Genomic DNA, 18,709 nt, shown 5'->3' with positions numbered 1-18,709 from the left:
CTCTGCATTTACTTTTTTTCTGACAGCTGTCAACTTTAGTATAATAATTGGAAATGATTAATATAACAGACAAAGAGAAAAATAAAGCAAATAAAATACCAGCAAACCAAATTACGAGAAGTTATGAGTTAAAGAAAATTAAAGGTTAACAGAAGAAGTCACCATAAATGATGGAAAGAACTGTAGAAATATGGAGAAGAAAAACAAATCACACGAAAAAAGAAAAAAACAGAAGCCCTTGATGGAATAAGTTCATCTGCAATGTTAGCATAGGGAAAAAAAAAAAAAAGAAAGAAAGAAACTCATTTAGCTGTTGATTCAACTGTCGATTTCTGGCAATGGTTTAGCTAATGTAAGACTTCTAAATTCTAAACAACCTCCAAAATGTGTCCTCCATGAAGAAGTCCATATTGGTGTGCAAATATTCAAGTTTGGTGTTTTTGTTTGCTTGTTTGCTTCCCTAAATATCTCTATAGCAACTTATTCATCTCAACTAGATTTCATTTGACTAATGTTTTCATCTTGAGTCACATCAATTTAGGTTGAACTTCTAAAAATTCCCCAGTCTTTGGAAAATGAGATTCTTTTCTGCAAGTTATTTACCTAAAGTGAAAAGAATTAAACTGTACAAGCAGATTTCTTTCATCATGCTCACAGTAAATAAAGATGACTGTGTAATCAAACTTCTGAAAATATGAAAAACGCAGTGAGTTATCATTAGCTTTCATTTACGAAGCATAAAATAGCAAAATGTTTGTGGCTCTTAGGTTGTTGAAATCTAAATGTACTTACTATTTCATGCTTCCTTAAATGTTAACATTGCCAGACATGAATAAACATTACATGTTGAAATGTTGTCCAAGTCTTTCACTGAAGCACTGATATAAAGAAAAACCTAAACTTCATCCCCACCGCAGCATACAGTTTATGTCTGACTTACAGTCTGGCTCAGGCTCAACTTCACTAACATTCAAAATAACTACATATTCAGGCCTCAGGCGCCACTGTAAGACACTCTCTTAGGCACTAGGATGTGGAGATGAAACAGCACAGTCTTCTCCATGTCAATGGCAATCCTCCTCTCACTAAATATACAGGCTACAAAGAACTCACAGTTTGAATGTTTAAATTGCTTCTACAAAATCTGAAAGTGTCTTACTACTGGTCATTTAATGAATGATGAGTACTTTCTTTACTTTATTGTGCTATACACGTGTGTACACATCACATGTTCACCATCATTTGTATGTGTAGCTAGTACCTGATCTTGGTAAGGCATAGCGCATTTGCCATAATCTGTGAACACACAGCCCTCTCTGTCTCACTTTAAAGACAGTGATCCCTTGTCAGGTTTTATGAGTTTTATCAACTGTACAGCAAGAAGTAATAAATTGCAAAGTCATTCAGATTGTTCATATATGAGTGGTCAATTTCAATAATTACTTTACCATTCCTCAACAGGTTCCTGAAATAGTCCCTGTTATTCTTTTGGATTACTTCTGATGTTAAAAAAAATGTTCATTTGTTTAAAAAGATGAAAATGAGTCATATAGGTCTAAACTGCTTACTGAATTTTTACAAAATCTTCAAAATAATACTTTGTGGATTATCCAAATTAAAAGAAACAAAAATTAAGTACTACGATTTCATGGCTAAAGTGTGCGAAGCAGAGATAAAATTCCAATCAGTGTGAGCTGTATTATAATGGCAATAGTCTTTGGTTCAAAGCTGAATTAGCTTTCAAAACAGTATTTTTGAACAGCAATTTCTTTGCAAACTCTGCCCATTAATTACAATTACAGCTAAGCTATTTCTTCTCTCTACATTTTTGGTTATTTCTTATTACGGTGTCAGGCTTTTTTTTCATTTGTCTGCCTAAGATTGATATTCCTCCAGAGAAGCAATAATTGTTTCCTACTTATTCTTTCCACAAAAGTGGGAAATTTTTGAGTAAAGCAAACTGAGGTTGTCAGGTAAATTGCATTTTTCAAAAATATTAGCCTTAGCCTAGATTTGAAAGGACAAAACGAAGTTAAAATATAGCTAACATTTATTCAGCGCTTGTTCAGGGTCAGTCGCTGTTTTAGAGTTTGTATGTATTAACTCACTCAACCATTGTTAATGATGGAAATGTGTATTCTAGACATTGCCTCACTTTACAGGTGAGAGTACTAGGCACAGGAGAGTTAAATATACCTAGCTCAACAATATATAACAAATAAATGGGCAGCTCATATTTGAACCCAAATAATCTGATCCCCAGCACTTCACTATGTTTGAACTTTAAAGCAGAAAACAAACAAAAAAATAAAGTAGAGAGAACACTATAAACCCCCCACGTACCAACCACTCAGTTTCACAATTATCAACTTAGGGTCAATCTTGTTTCACTTTATCCTACCCTACCTCAGATCCGTTGCCCTGTCTCACATAGTTTTCAAAGGAAATTCCTAAGTTCACACAATGTCACCTGTAAATCCTTCAGTATGTATCTCAAAACAGAAGAACTTTTTAAAACATCATCATGAAACCAATATCAGATCTAAACAAATGAAAACAACAAAGAAACAGACCACAATCATTCCTTACTATCATCAAAAATCCAGCCAGTGCATTCAAACAGCTCCAGCTGCCTAATATTTAATAGTTTGTTCAAAAACAGGATTCAAATAAGGCCCAAATATATTACCATCATCTGATTTGATTCTCAGTCTTTTTTATGCTATAGGTCTTCCCTCTCTTTGTTTTATTTCTCATTATATGGTTTTTCAGAATGTTCTGGATTATACCTCACATTTTGAAAAATGTTCAGAACTATAGAAAATTATATGCATATAACAACAAACTCTTAGAAGGCTTTCACTTAAATCAAATCATTGCTAATATTTTGGCATATGTTTGTTTTCTTTCCTTATCTCTCTATCTTCCTCTAAGATATTAAAAGAAACATGGCATAGTTGAAGTTAAGGCTGCAAATAACAGGACAGTAAGAAACATTTTTAGGTGAGAACTTTCAGCTTGATGTGAACTGACAGACTCAGCACCCCATGAACCCTCACCTTCTCTTCTGTGAATGGTGTTGAAAGAGGCACTGACTGATACTATAAAGCACAACATGCACACATTCAACACAGCCATCCCTCTGCAGAAGGTAAGAAATACATTTGAATAAGATGAAAGAGGAGCACACTGCCCACACAGCCTCAACTCCCAAATTTCCCTGTCTGGCAAACGCGTTTTGTTCAATGACGTACACACTTTGAAATGCCCCACTGAGTGTGATGACAAAAAGTGAAGAAGGGATGAGCTTCTTGTAGCTAGTCAGGGCCTCCAAATCCATCCCATTTTACATGAATCTAAAAACAGTTAAGGTTGAACCCTTACTTTCAGGAAAGCAGCTTATAATTCCAAGTTTATAAAGTCAAGAATCTACTAATATGCAACCTTAGCAACTGTGCAGTGCAGTACTTTCTGCAGAACAGCAAACTGAAACAGAAGTTAATGCCTTAGCCGCTGTCCCAGAGCCATTCCACCCACCCTATATTAAAAATGAACAGCACTGAAGTAGGGCTTGGAAGGAGAAAACGTTCTTTTCCAAAATGATGCATTTTGTGGTGGCTTCAGCATAACATATGGTGTCAAAGGCTCTTCAGCTTCTCTTAAAAGGCATCCGTGACTCGGTGCAGATAGTAACATTCCTTGAGGACGGGAATTCCAGGAAGACAGGGGTCTATACTGGCTTTGTTTGCTGCTAAATCCTCCGACTTTTTAACAGAGCTCAGCACTAGCAGATGCTCCGAAAGTATATTAGCACCACCCTTTTTGCTTTGTATGTGTATAAAAAGCAAACATAACAGAAACTAGCAGCACTAGATACACAGTATTATTAATGCAGTTGTGCCCATGTTTGGGCTTGTGGTACTCAGTCATTTGGGGGACATCTTTAGAGCTAATACCAAATTATGTTATGTATAAACTGCTACATAGCAGTTGTAATCATATATTACATGCAGTATTTCTGCTAGAAATACTCTATTTAAAGTAGTTAAAATTGCAAATACATAAATAAGTTAGGTACTCTTAGTGTACAATTATTTTCAATGCTGAAAAAATTTTGTATGTAATTAACACTTAAAAACTCCTCTCTCTTTCTCTTCCATTGCTCCATCAAGAATAAAAGCATCCTTGAGATTTATATACAGGATAAATTTTATTATAGGCTCTCTAAAGAGAGAAAGCAAGAAACCTTTGTTAAAATTTGATTGTAATGAAAAGATTTGATTGTAATAAAATATCAAGGAAGAGATCATGAAACTGTTCTCTTCTTACAGGATATCTAGACAGAAGACATTTCATCTGGAAATCCATAGTCTACACTTCCCATAAAATACTGCACATCTCCTGGTCTGTATTTCTTGTTCCAGTTACGACTTAAGTGACTGGTTCTGAGCTGGTGTCCAGCAGCTTCCTGTATACCACCTGCCTAGGGGCTGCCCTGGGCATCTTCCCCTTCCTGTCCAGGGGCTTCTCTGACTCATCACATGGGAGCTTGTGGATTCCCACTCTGCACTAACAGATCACAACCGGAGGGTGTTGTGGTCTTAATACCTTGTAGGCCCACCCTTGAACACTGTGGAGGGTAAGAACTCAAGGATAAATTATTTCCTCTCCTATCTACCAGGCAAACATTTCTGAGACACATTTCTTAACATTCCACAGAGGGTCCCAGTGAGACAGTGCATCATTACTTGTAATAGTAACAAACAGTATATCCTCACATTAGCCTTTCTTTCTTATCTGTTCTACTTTCCTGAAACTTCATGTCTGCTTTTCCTGGGTTTGACTTTTAAGATGAACAGGAATAAGATATCAGTTGTTGGTTTGTGTGTGTGTGTGTGTGTGTGTGTATTTTCTATGAATGTCTTTCTGACAAGACATATTTAATAGAATAATTTAAGATGATACCATTTTCCAGCTCATAATTCTCTAACAGCCCTCCATCACTGTTAGAATAACTATCCTTAGAGCAACCTCCAAGTCCTACTCTACCTGCCACATCTCTCTCTCTCTCATTTTGCTTTAGCCACCTCTATTTCCTTAATGTTTCTAAAACTTAAACTGTACACCCACTTTGACACTTGGAGTTGTGACTTACTCTGCCTGGAATGTTCTTATACCAGATGTTTGCATGAAACACTTATTCACTTCTAGCAGATCTCTGCCAGAACACTCTTTCCTCAAAGATGTCTTCTTTTATCACCCTTCTGGAAGAAAAACACTTTATTCTGCATTCTTTCTTTCTTTCATCTTTCATTTTAATGTAAAGAAGAGAAAGTTTATTCAAGAAGAAAACAATGATAGAACACCTTTGGGCAATGAATCCTGAAAGTTATATTAACAATAAGGGAGAGAGGGGGTACAAAAAAACTGATATTGGTCTTTATCTGGTTTAAATCCTTTCCCTATTAGGCAAGAGAGCAACCACTGTGGAGTGACAAAATGCTGTGCTATTGTCTCAAAATATATGTTATTCTCTTCTGAAAGGCTGAGTTCTATTATCTCAATGGCTAAAGAATGGATAACAAGACAATTCTGAGGAACACAGGCACAACTAAGGGTTGGGTCAGAAAGTCACAATTTTATCAAAAGTCACAGATTTATTAAACAGAATTATAGTTTAAAATGTGCCTTTAAATGTAAAGTTTTAAAAAGGGCTCCACATTATGCAAACTCATCTGCACCACCATCAACGGTGAAGGCAGAGGCTGACTGCTACAGAAAAGGCTGTGTCTTGAACATCGTATCTCTGGGGACAACTCTGCTGAGCTAATGCAAGCACGACCCAACAGCCAGGACAACGTGCACCTTAATGTCCAGGTTTATAAGAATGGGAGCAAGTAAAACCGTGTCCCACAACTGACAACTTCTTTCAGAATTAGCTTCAAGGAAAGAGGATTCATTCGTAAGGCTTATCTATTTCTATGCTGTGATTATTTAGCTGATAACAACCACTGGATAAACAGCATGGTTTCTAACTTTAGAACCTGCTCACATAAAAGAAGTATGAAAACCAAGCCTCAGACAAAGTACAGTCTTGTCCATCTCACTTGGCCATTGTCCTCCTCATCAAAACCGTGCCTCTTTGGAGGCATCCATTTCATTCTTCTCCCGTGGATGCTCCAGGAAGCCCTAGCCCATGACTAGTACTTTTTAGGCCCTCTGGTTAATTTATGCCAATATTCAGTACAATGTCAGACAATACCAAAAGACTGAGTTAGACGTTTCCCTTCACGTTTTGAGAGATCTGAGGGACAGCATGTTTTAATAGTTGGCTGAAATTCAGTATCACTCGTCACTCTCCCTGTGCATAAAGCAAGGCTGTGGGGGATCTCATTTTCAAGGCAGAAAAAGTATTATCAGATGTACTGAAGCTGAATGCAAGCTGAGGTGTATAGTATTCTGGTTCAAATATATATATTACATATATAATCTCATTCATATATATATAATATATATAATTTCAACATAGGTCTTATAAAAATAGATTCTACAAAGAATCACAGTGCAGAATATGAGTGGTAGTAATTTAGAGTACTTGCTCAACTTAGAAATTTCTAGAATTTGCAGACAATAACCATTTTCTTTGAGAGGTAGAAGAAAGACATGTAATGATCTGATGCGTATGCGTTACTGTCTCAGGTATAAGAGTAATCTAGAGTAAGCCAGAGCAGCTTCTCTAGCAAATTTTCTCAATGACCTTCCCAGCTTGGCATCTCCCAGAAACAAACACTGAGACAAAGAGCCGTAGATCAAGTGGTTCATTTGAGATCTCCAGAAATGGGCAGAAGCTGATGAAGATTTCTGGTTCCAGTCCTGACATGTACAAGCTTGAAAGTCATCACTCTTGTCCTTACAACAAGAACGACCTATGAAAATGGAAGTCAACTATTTCTCCTGGAACTGCTGTAGAGCAGAGGTCACAGGGCCAAACACCACTCACGTCAAAGTTTGGAGAGACAGACCCATTCAGACACGGAGCAACTAACATTTGCTTACTGGGATCAGAAGCTGCTGAGCCACGAGCTGGTAGGAACTCTGAAATGTTAACTTTGATGAATTTCCATGGGCTGATGTACACAGTGTGCAAGACAGAAACCTGATGTGAGACAGAAACTCTTGGTGGCTACAGTCATAGCCACCCCACAAACAGGCTTTCTTTTTATGAACTCCACCCGGTTTTCATAATGATAATTTGAGAAGGAATCCACTGTGTCTCTGGAAAGTCAATGGGAAAAACGACCATTGTGAAATAAGCCAAGATCCTTTGCTACACACTCTCTCTGAGCACGTGTATATGGAAGAGCACAAGTTAAAAGGGCACTCGAACAACCTCAAGCCTCTTGCACTTCCAGCTACAGAAAACAAGGGACACAGCCTGACGCTTAGATTCATGGAAATATTCACACAGACTTATATGCTGCAGATTTCAAAAACAGGAAAAGATGGATGCTCAATTAATTTTAGACAAGTTCTACTACTTCCTAAAGTTGTACAGTTCTTTCTTTTTTCTTTTTCTTTTTTTCATTTCCTGGCTATAAAATGTAACTGTCTTGCTGAGAACAAAATAAGGTAAAATAATAGGCCTCAAAACTTTCAGCCTTATGCATTTTTAGAAAATATTTTCTCAAAAAGCAAGCCTGCCACTGTACGTGTCACATCAGAGGGGTTCCCCAGATGCCGTGCAAAGATCATAATGCAACCACAGCTTCCGTAACAGGAGGGACAATATATGGAGACCTGCTGGCCCTCCCATTAGCACCAGCAGGCTCTGCCCCTGCGGTTAATTTTGCTTTGTTTTGAACTCCAAATGGGAGTGATATTCTGTGCATTTGATATGCTGTTAGCACAGCAGGGAAAGCCCATTTGAACATAATCATACGTTTCAGGTATCCAAAAGAAAAGGGACGTTTTGCAGAGAGAAGCATTTTAACTTGAAAAACTTACAACTAAAATCTGGGTGGAGAAGACACAATGAAGAAGGGAAGGACATGCACATGTGCTGACTGCCTCCAGCGAGCACAGCGCTCACGTCATCGCAGGCCTGACCGCGTCAATCCTCAGGCCAGTATTAGTAGCCCCATTTTGCATATGATGAAAGCAAGACTCCAAGGGTAGGGATAATTGATCTTCTACCATGTCATGATGAGTCTGACTTCTTGTTGAGCTACCCACGAACTTTCTCTCCATGCCTGACATGATTCTCTAGTAGAAGGAACCAACAGTGGCTTAAAAGAATTAACATGACAAAAAATACGAGTATATATATGTATGTGAACAAAGATGTTAAAAGAAATTAAAAAGATTACACATCTTAATTATTAATTAATATCAATAGATACACACTGACTATATATAAAATAGACAAACAACAAGGATCTACTGTATAGCACAGGGACCTATATTCAATTTCTTATAATGAGCTGTAATAGAAAAGAAACTGAAAAAATATATATACATGTATGTATTTGTATAACCGAATTGCTTTGCTGTACACCTGAAACTAACATTGTAAATCAACTACACTTCCATAAAAAATAAGAATTTAAAAAAATTAGAAGAAAGTATATTTTGTTAAAATATAAATTTAATTAAAATGTAAACATGTGATAATGCAAAACATTTAATACTACTTGAATTATTCAGTGAATATATATACTTAAAATATGAGAAGGCTAGTCTGAATAACAAAATGAGAAGGATATGATACTTCAGCGATTGCTGCTCTGAACAAGGTAAGTAATAGGGAAGGAAGTGGCCATGTAACCTCCACAAAAGCTTTAGCCAGGAGGAGTCATCACATCACTGGATAAAGTTTATAGTCTAGTTTTCTAATATAGGGGAAAAACTATGAAAACAATGTTTCCAATGTATTCAATTTCTACAAAATAAAATATGAGTGCATTTTAAGAACAAATAGTGAATTGCCTAGTCAATATTAAAATTTTTCTACCATTGAGATAATGCCTCTGTTTTTTATTTAAAAAATCCCAGGTTGCTGTGTATGGCTGTAATTTGATAAAGGTGTCTATAGGGTTCATACTCCTGCTAGGACAAACCATTCAAATAAGGCATATGCAGAATATCAAAATGTTGTAAATTATATTTAATGAGAATATGAACTTACATATTCTGGGATATTCTATCCTTTGATATGACTTTCTGGAAGAAAAACTCAACTAGCAAAATAGAAAAGCTTTCCGGAGGTAGCTGTAGAATGAATAATCACAGTACTGCTAACAGTGAATATTTCTATAGTACTTTCCGCACGCCAGGCTCCCTCCAGAGTACGCCATACATTTCACATCATGTAATTCTCACAATTAATGTACTTGGTCTTATTATTGTCAGCTCACAGATGAGGGTACTGGGACATAGAGAACTTAAGAAACCTGCCCAAGGTCATACAGGTAGTCAGAGGCAAATTGTGGATTTGAACATAGGCAGAATGGCCCCAATGTTGTGTTCTAATGACGGAAGCTGACGACAATGCATTACAATAACAAAAAACAATACAATTCACGATAGCCCCAAATGACTGTACTCTTCACTAAAAATGGGATGGTAATAACAGTAATAAAAAGGTATTTTTCTGTCTTAAACTCCTACCTGTTATTTGAGTAGCCCTGACTCCTGGCACATACCCCCTCATACACACTCTTTTTCTCCCCTACCAAGTCCTGCCTCCAGAAATGTCTGCTGCCAGGGCTCCTCTGCCCACTGAGCCGTGTGACCAGCTTTTTCCTGCTCTTCATCCCGGGGTTGGCTCTTGGGTTCCTGGTGATCATACTAAAGCTAGTAACTCCTGTCAGGAGCCGGGCCACGGCGGAGGCCTCCCTTGCTGTGGACGAGAGCAGAGTCAGATGTGCCAGGCGCCCCGCAAACGTAGGAATGTCGTTCCATTTTGTAGAACACACTCAGTGAGCTTTCAGATACGGCCTTTTCTTAATGCAAAAATGACATTCAAATACAATGAAGTATTATAAGTAACGGCTAAACGAAAGCACAGAATATAATCCTTCTCTTCAGACCGTTTTTGGTTCTCTAACTTACATTTCAGAACATTGCAACCTCCTGTAGAAAACTGCTATCAGCCTCTCTCTCTCTCTCTCTCTCTGTCTTTAGGAACAAATCACTACTAGGATTGTATCTTTTATTGTATCTATATGTGCCATAAATGATTTTAACTTTCTCTTTTTAAATATAAAAAAAAAACAGACTGAAAAAATCCCCGAACTGAAAAAAATATATAATCGTATTCAATACAAAATGTGAAGTGAATACTATTTCTAAAAGAAAATAAACGGTCATATCTGATGCAACCATAACAAACATTAAAATAAGTCAAACTCAGGATAGAACGTATGTTATAATTTGGGTTCTAAATTAGCCAGTGTTTTATCACAGAAGCCACATTATTCAGGACACAGAGGTGATCGCCCAGTTCTCTGCCTGACCTACTATTTACCAAGCAGTGTGCTAGATTCTGGGTTTACAGAGAAGGACGAGAGGGTTCCTGGAATAGAGGAACACAAGGGCTGGTGAGAGAGAGGGTCACATGAATAGCTGGTGTCAGCCTAGTAGCATTAAGTGCTATGTTAAAGGCGTCACAGGATCTTTCGGGCACTTCAGAGTCAAGGGAGGCTTCTGGAGAAGGTGACAACTGAACCGAGCTGGAGCAGTAAGTATCCAAAAAAAGAAATGCCTGAACAGGTTCCCAGCAAGAAGAGACACCACGTGCATAGCCACAGAGGCTTGAAAAAACCTGATGGGGTGAGGGGACAAGAGTAGGGTGATATCATTAGGGTTTAAAGTACTAGACAGAGTGTGTAAGAGACAAGTATGGAGAGGGAGGTAAAAGCCCGATCTCAAAGTGCCTGGCACACAAAAGAGCTGGCAATTGTTTGGGTTGCTTATTATAATTAAGAAGAGAGACTGGGAATAGGGAAGCTTGTTCAAACAGTTTTAGAACCACTCAAGCAAGAGATATTGAAAGCCTGTGTTACAAAACCTATAGATTAAAAAAAAAGTTTAATTTTAAGATCAAAAGTCACATTGATTTTAATAACACAATTCTATCACATATTTATATTTAAATAATTTATAACGAGTTTATCAAATCTTACTTTGAGTTCTCTGTTCTAAAAGTTCCCCAGAATTAATGTCTGCAATCACTGATTTTAATCATACAGCCCCACTGTAATTCAACTCTACTTATTACTTTTGTCTCTAGAGCACTGAGTCTGTATCCTGCCTGTCGTGAGTTAATCCCAGGGTCTGTAACTGGAGGAGTACACGAGCAACTCCCCCAGCTTTGTGAACGTGGATAGATCTCAGCCCTGGATGGCTGCCCCTGCTTAGGAAGCCCCTTGTTTTCAGCAACAGGCATCCCAGGGAGAACAGACTGCCCCACTGTCACTCATTGTCCATCCTTGGTCTTTGGTCTCTTCTCCCAGGAGATATTTCACTGTTATTAAACAATTTCATTTTACAGAACAACTACAGTGCACTAAGCACCACGCTAGGCATTTCTGAATTAATCCTTACAAAAATCCTCCATGATGCAGAGGTGGGGAGGGTATAGCTCAAGTGGTAGAGCGCATGCTCAGCATGCACAAGGTCCTGGGTTCAATCCCCAGTACTGCCTCTAAAAGTAAATAAAAACTGAATTACCTCCCCCCAACAACAAAAAATCCTCCAGGATAGGTATTCTTAATAATCCTAACCTATCGATTAGGTAAAGGCAGCCCAGAGAGATTAAGCAGCTCTTCCAAATTTCTAAGGAATTAGGTGGCAGCACTAAGATTTAAATTCACACCTGTTTACCTCAGCTTTGAAGCCTTGACCATTCATTTATATTCCTGAAGTTATGCAATTCAATTTAACAGCAAAAAAAAAAAAGGTTGAGTCCCTACTACGTGTCGAGAACAAAAAAAGGTGTGGGATGTAAACATGAAAAACAAATTGTTCCTTCCTCAGCAAACGGAGTGGGGTAGAAGACCTGGGGGCTGGGTATAACGCCACGCGATGACTATCAGACCACGAGTGAGAGAGAAATCAGCTAGGAAAGACGAAAAGGAGGTGGCATCAAGTGGAACTTTAAGAAATGAAGACTCCAACCCAGGAGGAGAGTATTTGTCAGAAGAAACAGAAGAAAGGAAGGAAGAAAGGTGTGGAGTTCACAGAGTGTTATGGGAAGAGCACGTTGTTTGGAGCTGCCAGGGAATTTGTGAAGCAGATCTCAGAAGATAAAACTGCCGAGGGGCCCTGGTCTGAGGCTGGGAAGGCTTGTGTGTCATGATAATATATTAGATCTTTGTTCTATAGACAATGGGGAGCCGTGAGTTTTAAACTGGAAAAAGAAATTGATTAGACTCAGCTGGGCAAGTGTTGTAATTCCCTCAACAAGTCTGTCTTCAAGGTAATTTTTAAAATGAAAATGTATCCTTAAGATAATTCAATTTATATGGCAAAGTTGTTTTTTTGATGATGGTTTCAGGTTTAATTCATTTCTATGGTCCATGGACAGAAAATGTGTCATAATTATAGTTCCAAGGGAGGGGAAGTAACAGAGAGTAGTTAACTACTTCCTCATCTTTGGGTTCAGTTACATCTAACTTTTTTGCAAGCAGAATCAATGGATAGCTCATCTGCTTAAGTTTTATTTTCCTTTTATATCAATGCATCCTTTTTTTAAAAAGTACACCATGTGTCTTCCTCAATAGAGCATGATTTTACAGTTTTATGTTTTTAAATTAGAAAGGAAAAATACTGAAAGCAATTTTTGGCAAGTAAATCAATAAGCGATGTTACTATTGTATGACCCAATCTCTTTAAAAAGGAAGACACTGAATCTAGCCATGTAAAAGTATTTTCCAAAATCACTATGTCACTTTAGTTACACAGTTCCAAAGGGTTTTCAGTTATTTATTCACTCAACAAATATTTGCTAAATGCCTATACTATGTGGCATTCTTCTTCTCAGCAGCATCCCTGAATATTTTCCAACAACTTTATGTGATAAATTTTCCTTTTAATGCAAGTCAGTAAGAACCAATAAACTTTGCCTCTTGTCAACTTGCAAGAAAAGTAAACAAGAACATAATACTTTTGGCAAGGCAATAGACTAGATAACAGTAGTTTTAAAGAGAAATAGAAGCAGAAAGAAAGTATAAAATGTCTGAAAATTTTCTGATAAGGTACCTGGTTTTATTTTAGAAATTCTGATAGCTTATTTGCTATGTTTCTATCTTAGAAAAATAGGACACTAAACCAGAACGTCTCAGGTGAGTTAAGAGAGCTATGATTGTGTTACCAAAGACTCACATGTTCTGACTTGTATAATGGAACGGTCAGAACTTCCCCCCATTTGACTGTGGGGACTGAATTACAAGGCAAAGGCAGCATTTTCTCTTTGCCAGCTCTTGCTTGCGAAGTAGCAACTAGAGCTGGAGGCCCCAGACCATTAGAGGTCTGGAAGCAGTGCAGGAATTAACGAGTATTACTTCATATTACATTTGTTGTAAAGAAAAGAGCAATGAAATCTTTTTGTCCAGTCTGTTCCTTGATTTTGCATTTTCCTCTCATTAAAATGGTGAAAAATGGTGAAGAAGTTATACATGGCCCTTGTCTTCATGGTGCCTACAATCTGGTGGGGCTGGATGAACAATACAGAAAAAAAGCACAAAATTACAAAGATATAAAAAATAATTACCAATCATGTTATGCTTTCTAAAGGAAGAAAAAGAGCCTGTAAGGGAGAAAAATACTATACCAGATGGAGATGAGAAAACAGCAAAGTTTAAAGAAGAACTTACTGAATAGAAAATAGATAAATAATAGACAAAAATCAAAATAGAAGCTGAAAAGTCAACAAAATTGGCAAACTTTTAGCTAGATTTACTAAGTAAATGTAGAGAAGAATCAAACTACTAAGATCAGGAATGAAAAAGAAGACATCACTACTGAGTTTACAGAAATATTAAAGTTTACAAAGGAATACAATAAACAAGATGTCAGCATATTGGGCAACTTTGCTGAAATGAACAAATCTTGTGAAGATACAAACTGTTGCAACTCATTCAAGAAACAGAAAATTTGGCTATATGTGAAACATATAAAGAGATTAATTAGTAATTTCTAAACTATGAACACAGAAAAGCCCAGACTCAGATGGTTCCACTGTGAATTCTACCAAACACTGAAAGAATTAACACCCCTCCTTCACAAACTCTTCCAGAAAATAGAAGAGAAGGGAAAACTTCCCAACTTATTTCATGAGGCCAGTATTAATTTGATCTCATACCAAAGATACTAAAGAAAAGCATAGACCAATACTCTTAGGAATATAGATACAAAATTCCTCAACAACCTGTAAGTAAACAGAATCAAATAACATATACAATGTATTAGACACCATGACCAAGTAACGTATCTCTGGAATGCAAGATTGGCTTAACGTCACAAAAGCAATCAATGGAATACATCATATTAATAGAATAAATGTGCATTTTTGGTATATTTTCTTTAGAAAAATGTCTATTTAGATCTTACGCCCATTTTAACTGGATTTTTTTTTTAAAAAAGCACAAGATCATCTCACTAAATGCAGAACTAGCATTTGACAAAATTCCATACTTCTTCATCATTAGCACACTCCCCAAACTAAGAACAGAGGGAGACTTCCTCAACTTGACAAAAATATGTACACATATCCCACAGCCATATTTTACTGATTGGAGAAATGCTAAATCCCTTCCCCCAAGACAACGAAACAACAAGGATTCTTGATCTTGCCTCTTCTATCCATCATTGTGCGGGAAGTTCTAGCCAAGGTAATTAGACAATAACAAGAAATAAAATGCATGTAGATTGGAAAAGAAGAAGTAAAACCATCCATATTTTCAGATACCATGATCTCTTATAAATAAAATCTAAAGAACTCTACTTTAAAAAAAAGATTAGAATTAATGTACAATTCAGCAAGTTAATAAGATATAAGATCTAAATACAAAAATCAATTGTTTTTCCAAACACTACCCAGAAATGCTCCAAAAATGAAATTAAAACAATTTCATCTATAATAGCATTGAATAGACTAGAATATTTTGAAATAAATTTAACAAAAGGAGTAGAAGACTCTTAAATTAACAATTATAAACATTATTGAAATAAAGAAGATTGTGTATTGTCATACACAATAATTAACTGAAAATGGATCATAGACAGTAATGTAAGAGCTAAAACTCTAAAGTCTTAGAAGAAAACATAAAAAATCTCTGTGAGTGTGGTTAAAGCCTTCTTAGGTAGAACATAAGATATTCTAAATTATCAGCCACTTAGATAATGAAAATCAAACCAGAATGAGATACCACTTCACACTCAGTCTGATGGTTATAATTTTAAAAACCAACAACCAAAGAAACAAACTAACAACACAACATTTATTGGAAAGGATGTGGAGAAACTGGAGACCATTTATCGCTGATGTGACTGTAAAATGGTGCACCAACTTGGGGAAAAAATTTGGTTGTTCCTTAAATTGTTAAACATAGAGTTATCATGTGACCCAGCAGTTTCACCAAACGGAAATGAAAAAAAAAGTACATATAAAAATGCAGATATTCAAAACACCATTATTCATAATAGCCCAAAGTGGAAATAATTCAAGTGTCTACCAACTAAAAGACAAAGAAACAAAATGTGGTATATCCAAACAATGGAATATCATTCAGCAGTGACAACGGATTAAGTTCCAATACCTACCACAACATGGGTAAGCCTTGAAAACATTGTGCTATGCACAATAAGCCAGTCACACACCCACACAAAACCCATATTGTACAATTCCATTTATATGAAAAAATCTAAAAGAGGCAAATCTATAGAGAAAAGAAAGTGAGTTGTGATTGCCTAGGGCTGGGTAACTGGTGGAAGGGAATAACTGCTAATATGTTTTCTTTTTTTGGATATGGATCAAAAGTTCTTAAGTTAGAGTGTGATGATGGCTGTGCAATGCTGTGAATATGATAAGAACCATTCAATATAAACCATAAATGCATGGAGTGGACTGTATACAAAGTATAACTCAGTGGAGTTATTAAAATGATGTCTAACTTTAAACTTATTACTATGGTTCTAATGATAGAAAATCTATTGTATCAGATGAAAATAAAGGTGCAGCCAAATAAGTCTTGGATTGGTAGGAAACTAATTTCATTCAGAGGTAATTTATAAGTTCATGTAAATAAAATAGGATTATGTAAATAGAATTTCTTATGAGAAAATTTTATATAGGAGAATTAAGATCAAAACCTCTATTTCTGTAAATAAGATTATCAAATTATTGGGGCTAATGCTCCCACTGGAAGTGAATAAAAAACCTGGATGAAATATCAAAAACTTCAAAAGCATTGCAGAGGCAATAAGATGGTAAGAAATCTCCAGAAAAGTAAGTAAAGTAGTAGACGAGCCCAGAGAGGAGATAAATGCAAAGCGCTACTTTTGCCCTGAATGCTTTTTTGGATATTTCAGGAACTTGGGTTCAGTTCCGGACCCCTTAAGAAGATGTGCAGGCAGAAGCCACAGCTCTGAGCCTGGCCAGTCGGAAGTCTCAGGATACCCTCCACCCACAAAGACTGGATTAAAAAACACAGTATCATCAGGGTCAGAGTAAACCAGAGGTAATCTAGGCCTTGACAGCAATAAGAAAAAATTCCTTAGCATAAATTAGCAGAATGGGGGTTTAAAATGCTCATTAGAAATTTTAATGACAAACCTGCCTTCAGAGATCCTAGATTACCAGTGCTCCTAAGCTCCTCACAAAAGCAAACATAAATCTTTGGAGATAGCTCCTTCACGTCAGGCTTCAAATAAATTTTACAGATGATTCTGAAAGGAAATGGAGCTCCTCACATGCAAACAATTAAGAAAATGGTAAAGACTAAACTGAACCCTCTTTTGCAGGACAACGGACTAGAATTGAATATATCTATCTGTATGAACTCAAAAGAGAGATAGAGATTAGAAACAAAGAGAAAGAAAGAGATAGAGAAACGGAGTGAGAGCAGCGCATTATCCAGCTCTGTTCACTGAGCGGGCTTAGCAGCACTCACATTCCAGGAGAAAACAACGTATCTCGCTCCCAGGTGCTTGTGCCTTTACTAAGCACCAGAGCATCTCGGCTAAATGAATGTTTCTAGGGCTAAGACAGAAAAGGAAAGGTAAGCCCGGAATATCCTGTTCTGTCAGCACGAGAGGAACTGTTGGAAGAATTGTGGGACATGTCAGAAATAAAACAGAAGCCAGCTTGGAGAGTCACCCACTGGCCAAATATTGCATACAATTAGCAATTAATAAATACAGAAACTTAATATAAAGCATTGGGGTAAAATAGGAATCCATGAATATATATTAATATAAATTGTTAAATGAGCAAAAAAAATGAAGGAAAAAAAGGCTTTTTAAATAGTATGCTGCAAACTACTAAAAAAAATAATTCTGGAATCAGGAAAATGACTATTTCACAAGCACCACAGTGAAAACTGATTTAGGCAAGAATCATTAGTAGATACAAAAAATAAGAGGGTGAAAGGTTAATGAAAAACAAGACTTTATGCAGTTTCAAAGTATTTCCCCACAAAATATTATTCCTTACAGAAGGGACCATACACGGGTTATAGTTCAGAGGCCTGGCAGACATTCCTTCCCCTGTGTAATCAGAGTTAGGATAGGCAGCGATGGACAAACTGGTCTCCTGTGCAGCAAGATACGATGCAACGAGACGGACATTCCATCACTTCCATGACACTCTTGTGAAAGAGCAGGAGCATATCAAACTAAGGAATTTCTACTCAAAAGAGAATGGTTTAAAATGAACAGATCATAAACTAGAAATTTTTCTGCAGCGTCCTCACCTCTCTGTGTCTTCACAAAACTGAAGAGAGTTAGGACCTCACTCTGCATCAGGCTTCGTTCTAGGGGAATGCTGACAGTGGTTTGATTTTCTATCCTGACTATTAAAAAGTTCTCCAAATCGGCAATAAGGCTGTTTCTCTTTTTTATTATTTGTATGTTCACTGAAATAGCACTTTTAATTTCCTTCAAGAACTTTTCCTTTCCATTCACAACCTGGCTAAATGTTTGGTGCAAGAGACCTGGCTTTCGGCCTATTTCAGCTCTGACATGCCTTCCTCACTAAGCATGAATTAATCATTTCTAGCTTTTGATTTAAAGTGAGAGACCCACAACTCTTCTTTTTATTTGAACACTTAGAGGCCATTGTAGGGTTACTAACTGGCTTAATTTCAAAATTGTTGTGTCTCAGGGAACAGGGAGGCCTGAGAAGAGGGAAAAAGCTGGTTGGTGGAACAGTCAGAACACACACATTTATCAATTAATTTGGCTGTCTTCTATGGGCTTGCTTTGTAGAGCCCTAAAATGAAATAACTACAGTAACATTAAAGATCACTAATCACAGATCACCATAACAAAACAAGGAAAAAGTTAGAAATATTGCAAGAACTGCCAAACCATGACACAGCAAATGCTGCTGAAAAAATAGTCCCAATGGACTCGCTCAGTGCAGGATTGCTACAACCCTTCAGTCTGTTAAAAAAAAATGCAATATCTGCAAAGTGCAATAAAGCAAAAT

General features: G+C 36.8%; 1 protein-coding gene across 1 annotated transcript in view; it reads right to left on the bottom strand.

Annotated features, from left to right (window-relative positions):
- ZNF804A (zinc finger protein 804A) overlaps positions 1-18,709 on the bottom strand; it is a 247,400-nt gene that overhangs the window by 52,859 nt on the left and 175,832 nt on the right. The gene's annotated exons all lie outside the window — the stretch shown is intronic.

The sequence above is a fragment of the Vicugna pacos genome, chromosome 5 (genome assembly GCF_048564905.1).
Source record: "Vicugna pacos chromosome 5, VicPac4, whole genome shotgun sequence".
NCBI lineage: Eukaryota > Metazoa > Chordata > Mammalia > Artiodactyla > Camelidae > Vicugna > Vicugna pacos.
Note: the sequence above shows the minus strand (reverse complement) of the source record. Positions and strands in the feature narration are given on the sequence as shown.